The sequence below is a fragment of the Zootermopsis nevadensis genome, unplaced genomic scaffold, assembly GCF_977971745.1.
Source record: "Zootermopsis nevadensis isolate Lab colony 2312 unplaced genomic scaffold, Znev_1.0 Znev_ptg000025l, whole genome shotgun sequence".
Taxonomy (NCBI): Eukaryota; Metazoa; Arthropoda; class Insecta; order Blattodea; family Termopsidae; genus Zootermopsis; species Zootermopsis nevadensis.
The window spans coordinates 12206378-12220877 of NW_028259157.1; the positions used below are offsets into that span (position 1 = coordinate 12206378).

At 43.4% G+C, this 14500-nt stretch overlaps 1 protein-coding gene across 7 annotated transcripts in view; it reads right to left on the reverse strand.

The window, feature by feature from the left end:
* Window positions 1-14500, reverse strand: part of LOC110833211 (dual serine/threonine and tyrosine protein kinase) — a 101027-nt gene that overhangs the window by 21353 nt on the left and 65174 nt on the right. For all 7 annotated transcript variants that reach the window (XM_087355933.1, XM_087355931.1, XM_087355929.1 and 4 more), the window contains exon 5: window positions 4051-4133. The gene's annotated coding sequence lies outside the window, so the exon portion shown is untranslated. The remainder of the gene's footprint in view (window positions 1-4050; window positions 4134-14500) is intronic.

Below are 14500 nucleotides of genomic sequence, written 5' to 3' on the forward strand. Positions count from 1 at the left end.
CGACGTTTCAAACGTCAACTTCGCACTTAGATTTTTTTTTCATTTCGCATAAATTTATCAAGTATTGAAGTTTAGAAACAATTTGAATACCGAGGATCTCTCGGTGATAAAGACGTTTTGTGCGGTGGGGCACTGTAGATGGTGCAAGTGGTTACCAGAATTTTGAGAGAACGTCAGAAATCAAAATTGTCCGAATTTCCGCTAAGTAAACTCTATTAGAAATTGTATGGTTCCCGTTACAAAAAAAAAATTAGGATAATTTATGTTCGTCTACACTTGAAATGTAGAAACTGACTCTGGCCTATGACATAACGATCGAACGCAAAGTACAAAAAGTTTCTTTTTACGCAGATGTTCGGTTCCTTTCCAGTGCAGATAACTGTGAAAAATTCTTCCCGATGTTTCATTATAATGTAATATTTTAAATGAGTGCAAGCGGAAACTTCAATGGACACGTCATTATACACGCTTCAGCATTCAAGGACCGATCCTTATTTTCCATTTCAAAGTTGCGGAATTTCATTGCGGGAACAAAGCGTCTAACGTCTCCCGCACTTGTAGCAAAAAGAGTGAGTATGTCTGTGGGCTCTTGCGAATTCCATCATGCATGGTCTCTCGGCGCAGATCTGAACCTTTCCTTCACTTCAAAAGTCAAGATCAATCTGGAAGAAAGGAAAAGATGCTGCAAGTTCGCTTCGGCAGAGTTTGATCTAACCCCAGATCAACTTGTTAACGTGGTACAAATGGAAGGAATAGCCGAGGACCCACTCGATATGGTAATGTCTGTCTTACCGCTACCTCCGGGTCCCAATTATTATCATTGTTATGGCTGAGTCGGTAGTAGACAAGTCCAATTATAACAGCTTCCTCGGCCTGTGTTAATGTTAAAGCAGTCGCCGTCACAGAACGCGAGACAAAAGAGGTTTTCAGTAGGTGAGGTGCAAGGACCCATCCCCTAGCCCCCTCAAGTCCTCCTCGTGCTTCGTGTCGCAATTAGCGAAGGGTTTGGTTGGAGTGTACCACGAGGCACACCAAATCCTGATCTTGATTGTCAAAGCGACACCCGCGTCCTCCAGCTTCGGCTGTCGGAAGTTCAAAGCTGCAATTTACAGTTTCGAATTTAAAATCTCGTATTCGTTATAAAAAAAAAATATATGAATCCGATTTTTATCAGCCAAACGAGCATTTCGTGTAGCAGAACTGCGATTCTGAGACAATTACTTCAGATTCAATGTTCCGTGTTATTCTGTCTAAATCCTACCAAATCCATGAAATTCCAAAAGATACTTAGGTTAAGCTGGCAACAAGTCCGTCATTCTAATAACAGCTGTGCTTATGCAAACTTTAAAACAAGAAAATTCCACACTTTTAATTACAGTTTTTGGCATTTTATAGAATAGTATAAAACATTTACACCAGTATTTATTAATCACTACGTCATGAACATGCATGGGGTAGTAGAGGTATAGCTCCACGCTTTGTTGACCTCTGCAGTACATACAGGTATACGTCGTAGGGTCAGCTTCAGACCTTGGCCTCTTTGCCATCGGGGAAAGTCCTCAAATACCCTGGGACCACTAAGTAGGGGTTACAGCCGACGCGAAGACCAAGAGAAAAGTCTCTTGCCCATTCCAGGAATCGAACCCCGATACAGACTGAACTATAGCAGCCCCGATTTCATGGAACTGCTAGGAATTTTACAAAGTACCGAATTCGGCATTTTGTCTGTAACACTGTCACTAAGACATGAAATTGCAGCCTGATGGACTCATAAATAAACTGGAACTGATGCATATATCACGTCTATTCCTTTCTCTTTGAACTGCCTAATAGTTCCTCGGGTATCGATTTGACAGGAGCAAAGGGAGAGCAGAAGTTTCGAGGGCGTGAAGAAAGTGCTACGGGCCGAGTTCTAAGAAACTCCGGTGTCCATTCTGACAGCGACTTTTGCTTTCAGAAAGCCAATCGAGGCACCGAGGTTAGTGCCGGAGCACAGAAGCGCGGGACAGCGAGGCCACGATTCATGCAAGTGATTATCGTTTATCATAATAAACTTACGCAATTCTCGCAAAATCATTCTCAGTGCCAGAAAATTAGCATTTCATGGCAGGAAACGCTCTGTCCTGCTTTATAAACAACTGTACTAACAACCTTCAGAAGATAAAACTTAATTTCATTAGGCTGAAAGGGCATTTGATCAGGAATGCGTACAAATTAGGAACAACTTTTGAAACCGATTAATAATTTCAGGAATCATAAAAAAATACCGAGTGAGATTTGAGATTCTCGTGGCAATGATGTGCCTCTGGGTTATGACGCCATGTACACGGCGTCACAACCCAGAACAAAGTCTTTAAAAATAATACCGAATATTAACTTCGAGGTCAGCGACACATCTGAAGAACTTACGTGTTGATATCTTCTGTTAATGGACAGTATAAGTGGACTGCAGGGACCATTTGCTGTCTTGCGTTCATCTTCGGCGTTTATATTCATTGGTTACAGTGCAGCTACGAACCCGTTCTTCCTGATTTAATCGCAATGAAAGCATCAGAAAATACTTTCACTGTAACAAATTTCCCTATATCGAGAACTACTTAGTAGCTGTACACCATTATGACAAAATTACTGTAAAGTTAGAGTTATTTTCTCTTCTTTTTTGTACGAGGAGCAGAATTTGGTAATTTTTTAAGACTAATATATTGATTTTATAAAAAAAAACGCGAGTTATAAGAGACCAGTTCATAATTAAATCAAATATTCCAAGTAACGTTCAAAGTGGAACTGTGAATAAAAGAATTAATTTAAATTTTCGGATTGTTTAGGAGACAATACGTGCAGACAGACAGACAGACAAGACACGGCGTCCATTATATATCCGTTTTGTGCATTTTACTTTCATACAAAGTCGCTGCCAGTTGCTCAGATTATATAGCGTCGAATGATATAAAGTTTCATGAATAATAAGAAAGCGTTTGTGGCCCAAGGTATTTTCCTGGAGAGACTAAGAAAAACCACGAAAAACTTTAATCAGTTTAGCCCGTCTCCAGGCCGAGATTTGAACTCGAAACCTCTCGGTATCCGATTTGTTGAAAGAACGCACACACGCGTCGTGTAACATGTACTTAGGCAGTATCGTTGGATGAGAAGATGCTGTAATCACACTGACCGGTGCACCAGCCAGCCAGCTCCATTTAACTAACCAGCGGCTGGTTAGAATTGTAAAGAACTTTTTTGTTTGCAGGAGTCAAATAGGTCGAGCTGAGTGTGAAGCAGCCGGGGCCCACGCCCCTGACTAATCAGCGAGAGAGCTTCAGCGACCGATAGCATCGCAATGCTGTCTGGTGGCGGTGGTTGCCGTAGAATACGGCTACTGATACCGCTCGCACACAAAGCCATGCAAACGCTGAACAGAACCCACCCCCTGAGCTGCTTCGAGCGGATATGTGCGAGATGAAATCAGGGAACTGAGCACAGCAACACGACACCGTCTGGGGCACACGAACACTTCCGGAGCAGCGGCCACACGTGTCGTCAGACTGAAGAGGAATTCGTAATTTTCGGACCACCACCACCGTAGACACACTGACGTTATAACTATTAACCATGTACGTCGAAACAGAACTCTTTAGTTTCATCATCGCCACTGGTCCATGACACTGAGTCAGTTCCACCAACCTCCGACCATCACAATCATGAAGTCTATCTACAATCATCGTCCTGATGACGGAGGCAGCAAGGAACTCTGAAACGTCCGTAAACTATACAGCCATCAAGTCTTACACATGCTGAGTAGTTCGGAATGGATAAAGACCGGGCAAGTTACCCAGCGGCAATGGCACGTGCTGATGTACGTTCATCGCGCTGAGCTGCTCTCTGGGGCTTCAAGTGACACGCTCTTCGAAATCTGCACCTCATTGCCCGGAGCTACATCGCAACGGACGAAACGACTTGTTTCTCGGGGAATAAACACGGGCTTCCTGATAATATTCTGCTGTGGAGATGCTCATAAAATAGACAGACGTGTTCTTTGCCTCTGTGGGAACTTACCGGAAACCTCCTTTCTGTCTTCCAGAAGACTACACCAAGAAGACTGCCATCTTCGGGACTCACCGTCACAAGAACCTCAAATCCTATTAAAACATATCAAAGAAAATGTAAATTAACCCACTGAAGCCGAGACCATACAAATGTTTAAGAATTCAGTTCGTACCTTAAAGAAAACACACCACTTCGCCATTACGAAGGCCACTTGGTCAACGCTGTTCAGGGAGATAACAGCTGTTTATTCGCAAAATAATATTAAACCCATAAATATTCTCTCCGTAAAAATACAATCATTGAATGTTAAAGCAGGTGGTACGCATAGTTACCACTGGGAATTAAAGGGTGACATTTTAGCCAGTACATTTTTATTATTATCCCACCTGGCAAAATAATCAATAAAAAAATCCTGTCTGGCAATCGGTCATTGTTTCACGGTCGACGCCGCGGTGAAAGTGGCAGGATTACGGAATTTGTGACAGAATTCGAAGAGGAGAGCAGTTCTGCTGTGGCTCTGAGTGCAGCAGGAACAGGAACTAGGCTGAACAGAGCACTGCCGCACAAGTTTTTCTGCAGAACTTGAAGGGGTTGAGGGATCCGCGCTTTGCTAGAGGCCAGATGGCGGCCCCAGCGGACGGGCGAGTCAACAAACGCGGGCCACGACTCAATTAAACTGTTGCCAGGCTTCGCTGTTTGAGCTGCTCGGAATAGCGCGTCTCCTCGCTTCTCCCCGTTGGCCATACAGACTGCAAAACCCATTGAATTCGGACGAGGAAATATGGATTTTGAGAGCCCTGCATTCAAATTCCATTGCAGTCATTTTTTAAAATTTTTTTTTTTTGCTTTACAACTGGAAATCCTGCATAAAGGATATCAAAACCGTTACAATTAATTACGAGTACAATTATTTTGATAAAAAGCAATCCTTGAACGTATTTACAATTCTGTGAACCTAAAACAATGTTTCCCTTATGACATATAAAACACGAAATCTCATTTAGTATAGCCGGAATTCGAACCCAGGACCTTCCGAATACAAAGCCGTGGTGCTAACCACTCGGCAGCGACATTCAATACAGTGAATGACATTCGCGTATCTTGAAATAACGGATCTACCACGTACAATATCTTTACGTGTGTAACTTGAATGTGTTAAGTTATGTGAATTCTTGCAATCCGAGATATCTGTTGCAACAGAACTTTTCTAAATTTCCTTTCTGCCTGATCAGAATGGCAATAGTTAAACAAACGTCCAGTATTTCTAAAAGTCTCAGGTCTAAGCGCACGCCACAAACATATGTAGTCCCGCAACACCGATACGTTAGAGGAGTTGCTGTCCTTTCGGGGGCTTTATAGTTGGGAGCACGCTAAAGCAAACAGCGTACACCTTTCACTTTCCGGCCTATAAACCTAGCACCTCACACCCTATTGGCATATTCATCGCCCTGATGACGGAGGCAGTATGACCACTGAAACGTTGGTTAACATTGACCAGACTACACAGCGCAACAACCAGGAAGACAGAAATCTTCATACTCTGATGACGGAGGCAGTATGACCTCTGAAACGTTGGTTAACATCGACCAGACTACACAGCGCAACAACCCAGAAGACGGAAATCTCCAATATTAACAAATTTGCACACACCTCGGGTTTCAGATGATTACAATCGATCCTACACAACTTTAAAAGACAAACTGAAATCAATAGCAAAGAATGGATCTTCAGTTGTGCAATATTTCACGTTCACTAAATATAGTGAAGTATTTGATATGGATTAGCAAGCTGTCGGAAGAAACTTCTGTGCGGATTTAGAAGTAACGAAGTAAAATATACACTGAACCCGCGGACCTTTGTTTACACACGCGAATCTCGAATGTGTGCATTCAGCACGACAATAATTTCGCTCTACATTGATTACCTACTCCTAACATTAGTTCGGGACGATGCCGACAGATAAGAGACTAACTGAAAACAAAGTATGTGCAACATTAAATGAACCCGCGGTTCAGATTTGCTGGCTATAAACCAAACACGACTCGAACTATTCATTCCTTTGTACTACGCCCACGCCGTGTTCTTGATAACAGACGCGTCTCTCTGTATTACCCTGTTCAGCACATCCTTTTTCCACAAATAGGCTTAAATTGATGAAGAGGACTCTGTAGAGGGAGGTGATAACAAAAGTAAGGATCGCAGGAGAAAAACGAGGACATCAGCTAATTTTCAGCTCTCGATCCAATCACACGGCATTATCCTGCTCCAATCGCACATCACCCCAACCCCAGCTCACTTCATAAATGGCGTCTAAACAAAGGAAAATCTGGCAGAACAACGACAGCAGCACCGCGGTGTAAAGCCACTTAGCTTATCGCGGCAGCCATTAGCCAGCAGACAGATCCTCCCTCGTCACGAGCTCGAACTGCAACGCAGTGAGAACGCAAAAACATACCAAGGCGTGAAAAACAAGGGGACAGGGGAGTTTAAAATTAAAAAAATTCAAAACGTCGAAATATCAAAACTGGGGCGAACCATACGAGAATACTTCACAATGTAAGCTGGGTTCATTCTGATTCCATTTGAATCCATATAAATGGATCACAATTATTTCAATTCTACGCAGTGTTCGCGAATTCGTCGACTTCTTGAAGTACCGAAGGATTAAGCAAGATTGGAAGGCCAGCGCTTCGGAAATGAACACTTTGAAAAGGAACCTCGTCTAAAGAACATTTAAAGGATTCAGTCTGTACCGCATAGAAAACACAACGCCTCACCATTAGAAAGATCAATTTATGTAGGTATAATCTTTTATGAAGTAATCGTCTTTTTATTCTGAGAATCATACGAAATCAATACACAAGTACATTCTGTGAGAAAATTTCGGAGTTAAAGCCGGCGGGTAACGCTGTCTTTTAAAGGGTTAAAAATCAGATCAGTAGCTTCCAGGGCGTTTAACTTCGGCGATCGCCAATGAAACAAATTCGATTGGCGTAGATTTGTCGCTGAGTTGGATAACCCTGGTGATGCGTGCGGCTGGACTGCGCAAAACAACTGAGAAGCCGACATCTGAAGCAGCGGCGCTCTTGAGAGCAGCTCAGATTGTCTGTATCCTGTCCATTGGAGCCCTCATGATCATCGCATTTGTAAACTCAATGGTCCGCTTCCACAGCATAAATTGGCTCATGAAGCCAGTGAGTGGCGCGCAGTCTCTCGGGATGTTCCCTGCATGTTCTGCGTCCGGGTAGCTTGGGTTTGCCCCCCCCCCCTCCAGCCATTTCGGCGTTCATGATAGCACGCACACCTTCCTGCCAAGCGGCCGTCCGATTGTAACCTAAATCAGAACGTGTCGATTAACTTCAAAGTAGCAAATTTCTTGAAAATCCGTTCATCTGCTTTCAAGTTGTTTCAGAAGGACGGAACAATTTCAATGAGCGATATTTTAAGTTATGAAGATGGCTATCAGATCTAAAACTTCTTGCCGATGGTGAAGAGTCAATTGAATAAAAATTTTCTTGGATATTATCCATCGTCTAGTAAATATAAAACGTAAAACGACGTTTCGGAGATGGGACGATGGATAATATCCAAGAAAATTTTTATTCAAATGAAGATGGCTGTTGCACCGTGTAGTCTGCTAGACGTCTTTTCGGGACTCCTACGACGAAGGTGTTCTGAGTTGTGACGCCGTGTAGACTTGTAGGTAGGCAGGTAGCAGAGTTCTGGAGAAGCATCCTGTTTCTATCTTCAGGGTTGAAGTTAAGAACAACATTCACGCCCTCTTCAGCTGTTCGTGTGTTATTCCGATTGTATGTTGACAGTATCGTGCATAAGTGTTGCAAGTAGAGTAGGAATGTTTGCTGAAATGTGAGTCTGCTTGGATGGTGATCTGATCACCGAGATTCAACGGAAGTTTCGCCTCCACAAGTGAAATATTGAGGCTCAGACTTGGAGTGGTTCTAAATGTATATTCGTTTTCTCTTATCCGAGACCACGGATTTAAAAAAAAAATATGGTCTAGCGGTCAGAACGCTGGCCTTGTAATCCTGGGGTCTCGGGTTCGATTCACGGCGGTGCCCGAATTTATAACTTGTGTTGGGCAAGGCCGTGGTCTAGGCAACACGGAGTTTTCCTCCGGGGGCTTCCCCGGTTTCTCCGTGGCATCCCAACAATTACTCCATTCACACACAGAAGAAGGCAATGGCAAACCACTTCTGGATCATCTGCCAAGAACGTATATGAACAGGTCCCAGTCCGAGAAAAGGATGGAAGGATCCTGTTCATATGGACCTGTCGTCAGACAGAACACTAAATAATAATAAGATGAGGTGGTCTAGCGGTTAGAACGCTGGCCTTGTAATCCTGGGGTCCCGGGTTCAATTCCCGGTGGTGCTCAGATTTATAACTTGTGTTGGGCAAGGCCGTGGTCTAGGCAACATGGAGTTTTCCTCCGGGGGCTTCCCCGGTTTCTCCGTGGCATCCCATTCACACACAGAAGAAGGCAATGGCAAACCACTTCTGGATCATCTGCCAAGAACGTATATGAACAGGTCCCAGTCCGAGAAAAGGATGGAAGGATCCTGTTCATATGGACCTGTCGTCAGACAGAACACTAAATAATAATAAAAAAAACGAATGATATCGGGACACCGTCTAGACCACAAAAGGCAACAGAACCGCAATTATCTTTCAGGTCGAACGAGCTCTTAAATCTTCTAGTTAAAGAATTAATGCATTCTTGCAAAACCGTGCTTTGTTTTCGTGCCAGCCAGTACAGCGTCCATCCCTTTCTGTAATTAAATCCATTCGGGGGTACACTACTATCTCTATTGATTATCGCAGTGGTGCAGCGGGAGAGAGAGAGAGAGAGGTCTGTTGTCAGGGCTGGTGGAAGGCAGGGGTTGGCTCCGGGCACAAATAGGAAGACGGTAGGTGAGAAAGAACAATTGGAAGTCAGTGGGCGCGCTCACGCCTGAGTTAGAGCGGCGTGACATGCGAACGAAGAACAGCGTTCGGGCGTCTAAATCACTGCACTTCCTACCGCAGCGTCGGACCGGCCCAGTCCACCAGACCTTGTCGGGACGATCACATGGAGGATGATTCGATGGGCTGGGTCTGCAGCGCGCATGCCGGAGGTCACAGACGTGTGCAGTGCTTTCGTTGGAATGCTTCAAGGAGAAGAGACCACGCCTAAGACCTAGGTGTAGATGGGAGGATAATATTAAAATAGACCTTTAAGAAGTAAAGTAAAGTAAAGTTTGTCCCACTGTACGCCATGTAGGCGCTTGGGGGGAGAGGCGGTATAGCTCCTACTCATCCTTGACCTCGGCACTAGATGGGGGTGAGTGGTCAGCATCACGCCCCGGCCGGCTTTACCCCCGGGAAAGGACCCCGGTACCCATTGTAGAGGAGGCTGGGTGGGCCCCAGAGCCGGTCTGGACGCAGAGGCTAGAGGAAAAAAAATCCTCTGCCCCCGTCGGGGATCGAACCCCGGTCGTCCAGCCCGTAGCTAGTCACTATACTGACTGAGCTATCCCGGCTCATCCTTTAAGAAGCAGGATTGGATTCATCCGGCTCAGGGCAGGGACTGGTGGCGGGCCCTTATGACCACGGTAATGAAAATGATGGATTCTCACAAAGCAGTTACTTGGTTTGGTTAGTTATGATTTTGGAGGTGTCACAGCTGAGGCGACTAGTCGTTGGCTTCTCATCACGTGGGCTGGATTCTGTTACCACTGATCAATCAGTTCAATGCATCTTGATACCACGTATGGAAATATTCTGTTCACATCCTCAGGAGAGGCGATCAGTATCTGTCACCAGCCCCTAGACTTGCCTACTGCAGTTAAAAAACAGAATAGCGCACCCAGGAGTCAGCATTGAGCCCGTATTCCAGTTAATAATAAATTATTAATTTATTATCGTTAAAATCTGTTTCGCTTGGAGTTCTCATCCCACATTTTATCTTTGAAGATTTCCTCACGTATTGATGACGTTGGATAGATTCGCGTTTCTTCAAAGTGCAATAAAGATAGGTAAGACAGTTAGATCTCTTTAAAATTAAGGCAGTTTTGACTTCGTCTTTTAAATAAGTACAAAACTGCAGTATTTCCATTTCTATGGAAGTAAGTCCTGTATATCAAATCTAAAACTTCCTGACGATGGTGAAGAGTCAATTGAATAAAAATTTACTTGGATATTATCCATCGTCTAGGAACCTGAAGACGGAGATAGAGTCCCATCTCCGAAACGTCGTTTTACGTTTTTTACGTTTTAGTACTAGACGATGGATAATATCCAAGTAAATTTTTATTCAAGTAAGTCCTGATTTAAAATACAACCTGAAGGTTCTTTATTCGCTGAATTCAGTTTTCCACCGCATGTGAATTCGTTTCGATGTCGATACGAAATTTTAAAGTTTCAGTTCTTCAGTTGGAACACGTGAAAACAATTTTTCGTTTGATTTTATCTTGAACCGGTTAAATGTAACCTATTTTCCGAAGCCAGTATTAATAACCATTATCGATGGGTCTTCCAAGTGGCCTCTGGATTTCTGACTTCGTCTCAGCATTCGGGGGTAAGGAAGGCGTACGAGATCCGGCTTCCGCTGAGCTACAGCGGACCACAGCAGCTGCCAGCCTCTCTTCTGTCTGCCGCGGCGTTAAAGACCTCAAAACGTGCTTCCGATGTCCCAGCTGGGTCTCTGCCTCGCTTAACGGCCCCACAGATACCACGCCCGTTTTATAGCCAAGCTCTCTTTGAGCCTTTGTTCCGTAGCTGCACAAGGCTTCCTAACCTTTTGTAAAATGCCACATTTTAAGACTCTTGTACGCGATGATATTTTTAGAAAATAAAATGCACAGACACTGTATTCTTACAGACAACAAAAACAACAACAATATAACAAGATTGGAAATGTGTACTCTTAAGAGTACGACGACGTTCCAATAATATTATTCAAGCCACAACACGGTCCTTGACGTCAGCATCAGAGCTCAAAGGAAATGTGGGCTTATATCACTCTTACTTGAAAGGAAGCAACGTCCTCTGTTTCCAACAATGATCCCGGGTCACACGAGTTGCCTAGTCTCTTAAAAGTTAAATTCTACTTTACTTATTTTTATATTAATTTTCCTTGAGGGGGGGGGGAGGATTTAAGTGTCTTTTGAAGAAGCATTTCGCTATTGCGCAGGCATAGTGGTAAGTATCGATACCCCATAAAGACGTTCTGAGCGTCTTAATATGTAACTGAAAGCAAACGGTGAACTTTGGGAGATTTGAATTTCTAACGGCAGCGAAGATGTCGACGTTGATCTGCTGGGTTGCGTAGACTTCATATCTTCAACAGAACTCTGTACGTTTATCCAAAATGTTGTATTTCTTTTCAATAAATTTATTCAGTCATTTAAGTTTTTCTGTATTTCTTTACCGCCGGTGGTCTAGCGGTTAGAACGCTGGCCTTGTAATCCTGGGGGTCTCGGGTTCGATTCCCGGCGGTGCCCGAATTTATAACTTGTGTTTGGCAAGGCCGTGGTCTAGGCAACACGGAGTTTTCCTCCGTGGCAACCCAACAATTACTCCATTCACACACAGAAGAAGGCAATGGCAAACCACTTCTGGATCATCTGCCAAGAACGTATATGAACAGGTCCCAGTCCGAGAAAAGGATGGAAGGATCCTGTTCATATGGACCTGTCGTCAGACAGAACACTAAATAAATAAAAATAAGTATTTCTTTAACACGACAATTCCTTACACAGCATACCAAAGCATTGTAACAATTACCCTACACGTACAACATGACGATAAGTAAATATCCTACGTACGTACGTGGATGCAAAGTGGCTGTACAGCGCAACACAGGGTCCACTTTTAACATAGGAATCAATAGTCAAGTCTCGTTTCCAGTAATCAATTAGCTGCGTTGAGCTGCCGGACGGGACCGCTAGTACGACACTGTCCCCCCCCCCCCCCCAACCTCCCGCGCGATAACACACGCGTTCCCGGCCCTTGTTAGGGCTCCTTGACGGCTCTATTAATACCGCTTCCCGTGGATGCCCGCCCACTGCTATCTGCTGCCTCTTTGTAGCCTCGATGCACTCAACTGGGGCCCCCGTGAATAAACTCGCGTATGTCGGCCACATTTTGGAATACAACTCAAAAATGACTGGCCTTCTCGATCTGTGGTTATGATTATTTTTGAGATTACTGAACACTTTTTTAAATTTAGATTCTATCCTTGCCTCAATATATAATATATATTTTTTTAAAGTTAATTCTGCTCCAGCCAATTTTGAAATTAAAGTCAACTGCTGACCTGGCTTTATGTTAGGAAGCAAATTTATTTTGTTTCCTTCAATTCATGACGAGGCTGAAATTGTGCTATATTATCACCTTCTGTTTATTATTGAGTGCCAAAACAGGAGACTATCTTACGATGTTTTCTTCAGAATTATCACAGGGGAACTTCGTTTACTCAACGTCATAACCCAGAATATCTTCACGGCCCTGAGAACATTTATTTATTTAGTGTTCTGTCTGACGACAGGTCCATATGAACAGGATCCTTCCATCCTTTTCTCGGACTGGGACCTGTTCATATACGTTCTTGGCAGATGATCCAGAAGTGGTTTGCCATTGCCTTCTTCTGTGTGTGAATGGGATGCCACGGAGAAACCGGGGAAGCCCCCGGAGGAAAACTCCGTGTTGCCTAGACCACGGCCTTGTCCAACACAAGTTATAAATTCGGGCACCGCCGGGAATCGAACCCGAGACCCCAGGATTACAAGGCCAGCGTTCTAACCGCTAGACCACCTCATCTTATTATTATTTTGTGTTCTGTCTGAGGACAGGTCCATATGAACAGGATCCTTCCATCCTTTTCTCGGACTGGGACCTGTTCATATACGTTCTTGGCAGATGATCCAGAAGTGGTTTGCCATTGCCTTCTTCTGTGTGTGAATGGAGTAATTGTTGGGATGCCACGGAGGAAAACTCCGTGTTGCCTAGACCACGGCCTTGCCCAACACAAGTTATAAATTTAGCAAACTGGAAATTTTAAGGTAAACTTCCGTCAGAATAATTTCCTCCACAAAATTAAAATAACCTTACCAGTTGAGTGCAAGTAAGCCTAGACCCTTTAAAGCTGAGTGGTAACTATATTCACCACATCAGCCGTTTTGAATTATAAGGTCTCTATGGCAGAATATGTAGTTTATAGGACTACCGATAGACGGCAGAGCAATCTTGAATGAAAGATGCCACAGACAGACAGACAGACAGACATGAGAAACCCATACGGTGTTCTTCACATATGACAGAGGGCAGATAACCCCTGAAAAGGCTCACCAAGTCCACAGAAGACACTTTCAGAACAGAAAACAAGAAACTTCAGTGTTGAATGTTGGTCATTGTCAGTTGTCTACTTTGATGCTTAGAAATGAGCTTTGGTTCGATACATCTTTCAGGTCCAGTGGATAGAAATGATTCCCTTTTGCTAGACCTTCCCTTTCTTTCCCCGGATTATAAGAGAACCTCCACCCTCTTTTCTTGCAATCCCAGAGGCAGCCATTTGCTGAAAAGAGGGCGAGATTTAGCCGTGCTGGGGCCTTGAGCTATGCCAAGCTTCAGAAGCCCTTAAAAGACGGAGGACAATGACAACACGTGTGTGCCTGCCATATTAAAGTTTTAAAACTCGTAAGATCAACAAAAAACTAGTGGACTAAGTGTAATAGAATTATAATAATAATTATAAATATGTGACTAACATATTTTTATTTTATTTTATCGAAGTGCTTCAAAATGTAAGGCGACTTTTATGGAGACTGAGAGCTCATTACCGTAGTCACAAAAGCCCACTAATAGCCAGAATTATCTTTTTGAAAGATCACACGATTTAATGCTAATTTATATCCTATTAGCCTGTCGAACGTGACTTCAAATTTCATATTAGGAAATTTCTAAGACTCTGACGTGGCTTTTGCCTAAGGTATTACTGAACATTTGCCTTACCATATGGCCAGGGTAACAAAACGTTTATGGAACGCACTGATTGATAAATAGTACACAACGCAATTTCGAAACAGAGCGTAGGTCTAATTACAGAATAACTAAGTACAAGGAAAATAAAGTTAGGTCCAGATTCATTTTGAGGACAAATGTAATCAACTGCTTTTTAATTAATTCGACTTTAGGATTATTTTATTGTATTTTAAAATAAGATCAGATTAATAAAGAAATAGTAAATCCAAAACCAAACCCCCGAGTTAGGGCGGAGGGTATAACAACCTAATGGTCAGGACTCATGTGGCAAACCGTGCAAAATTTCACAAAATTTTTGATTGTAACATGCTTAAAATAATTTAAGTTAAATAGCCTACGTTTGTAATGCGGATTAACACCAGTAGCAAGGTCGACACTGGTCCTCGGCACCAACAGAAAAGTTTCGTGACTGCACAAG